Source organism: Populus euphratica, unplaced genomic scaffold (genome assembly GCF_000495115.2).
Source record: "Populus euphratica unplaced genomic scaffold, PopEup_1.0 scaffold466.1, whole genome shotgun sequence".
Classification (NCBI taxonomy): domain Eukaryota; kingdom Viridiplantae; phylum Streptophyta; class Magnoliopsida; order Malpighiales; family Salicaceae; genus Populus; species Populus euphratica.
Genome location: NW_011500345.1, coordinates 22,244 through 24,562, shown reverse-complemented (window position 1 = coordinate 24,562; position 2,319 = coordinate 22,244).

Sequence of the window (2,319 nt, the reverse complement as noted above, 5' to 3'; positions counted from 1 at the left end):
TTCTGATATTTTGTTAGAAATATTTGAAGGGAAAAAGTAAAAATAGAAAACATGAGAAACATAGTGAAAATTAAATCTCATTTATATAAATATATCATTTTCTTGAGAGAAGAAGTCTTAATGGACTTGAACTTGAACTTACAACACTTCAAATATATATTTATACTAGTTTAGAATAATTTAGATGACTTAAAAAATAAATATATTTTTAATATACACAGGATAAATATTTTAAATAAAAACATCAAAAATTGGTTCCAACAAATGTCTCCAACGCACAGAACCAAACTCAGTGATCTATGTGAGTTCCGGAAGCATGACCGCGATGACAGCAGAACAACTATTCAAGTTCGCAATGTGACCAAGATCCCCGTATTGTGGATTACAAGGCCAGATCTTGTAATTGGCAATTCGAAGATTTTGCCACCTGAGTTTGCAGCAGAAATTCAGAAACGTGGCCTTATTGCAAGCTGGTGTCCACAGGAAGAAGTACACAACCATTCATCAGTTGGAGGGTTTCTAGCTTCATTGCGGTTGGGGTCCAACTATTGAGAGCTTGTCTGCAGAACTTCCAATGATGTGTTAGCCATTCTTTGCAGACCAACAAATGAATTGCAGATATACCTGCACAGAATGGGGTGTCGGAACGGAGATTGATAATAATGTCAAAAGGGAAAAGGTTGAGAAGCTTGTCTCTAGGAATGTACATTTTCTCGAAGAAGAGATCCTGATGAATTTGGACTAAACTTCTCCATGGAAGGTGTTGAGAATGCTATTAAGGCTAGTGCAATTATTGTTCATACACTCGATACGTTATAGCCATATGTTTCGGATGGCCTTTCTTCTATATTTTATCGAGTTTATGCTATTGGCCCTTGCTAGTTACTCTTCAATCAATCAAAATCTATTGTCTGTAATCTATGGACAGGAAACTCAAAATTGTAGTCGCTGGAATTCGACTTTAGAGAGATTGGCTGCGGGAGTTCCTATGATTTGTTGGCCCTTCTTTGCAGATCACCAGATGAACTGTACTAGATATATTTGCAATGAATGGGGAGTTGGCATTGAGATGGATAATAATGCAAAGAGGGAACAAGTGGTGAAGCTTGTTAGAGAGATTTCCGTCTCTGCCATGGCTATCCCATGCATGCACGGGTATCGCGACCCCATCTGCCTATTGTCTTTTCTTTTTTTGAGGCCTAACATCTCAGACCTTCAGAATTGGCCTGACTGGTCCTACGAAGCCTGTTTCACGCCCCAACGTAGCTAGGGTTTGTGTAGAAGACAGTCTTCTCAAGGAAAACCTCCAAAATCGCGTTTCCTTATGGAAGGAGAGAATGATTAAGAAAACGAGCGAAAATGTCATGGACTGAAAAAGGTTGACTGAAGAGGCCACTGTACCAACTGGTTCATCAAACCATTAATCTGGAGAGGTTGGTTAGTGAGGCGCGTTTGTCAAATTAATAGTTTCCGACTTCCGACAGCATTGGGAAAATGAGGGAAACGAGAGACTAAAAAATGGGAGAATCGAGAGACCAATACATTGTTTGAAACGTGAGCTCATTTATATTTTTAAAATTTTAATTTAAAAAAAATTAATTTTTTATGTTTTAAATTGTTTTGTTAATTTCAACAAAAAAAATTAAAAAATTATTTTAATACATATCAATATAAAAAAATATTTTAAAAACTAATTGAAACCACACTTTCAAACAAACTCTATATCACAATTTTAAAAATAAGCTCTACCAGATTGTGTCTAGACTAAATTAAAAAAAAAAAAAAAAAAAAAAACTTAAACTCCATTTGTTTGCAGGAAAATTGTTTCCTTTTGAAAAGCAAATTCCGGGGAAAGTGAATTCCGAGAAAAATGAATTCCTGAAAAGTAAAGTATTTTCCGATGTTTGGTAGTGTTATGGAAAATGAACTGGAAAATACTTTCCGGTGTTTGGTTATGTTATGGAAAATAAATTGGAAAGTAATTTATTAATATTTTATTTTTCTCAAGTTTATTAAAATAATAAAGAATAAATCTTACAAATTAAAAAGTTGAATAATAATGAAATCGAAAAAAAAAATTATTTCATAAATTATTTCAAATAAAATAAATAATAATTAAAATAATAAAGATCAAATCTAAAAAAAAAAGATGAAGAAATTAAAATAATAATAATTAACATTTCATAAAGTATTTCAAATAAAATAAATAACAATAAAAAAAATAAGGACCAAATTTAATAGAAAAAAATTTCAATAAAAAAATAATAGGAGAAAAGCAAATAACAATTATAAAAATGCGGACCAAAGTTAATATAAAAA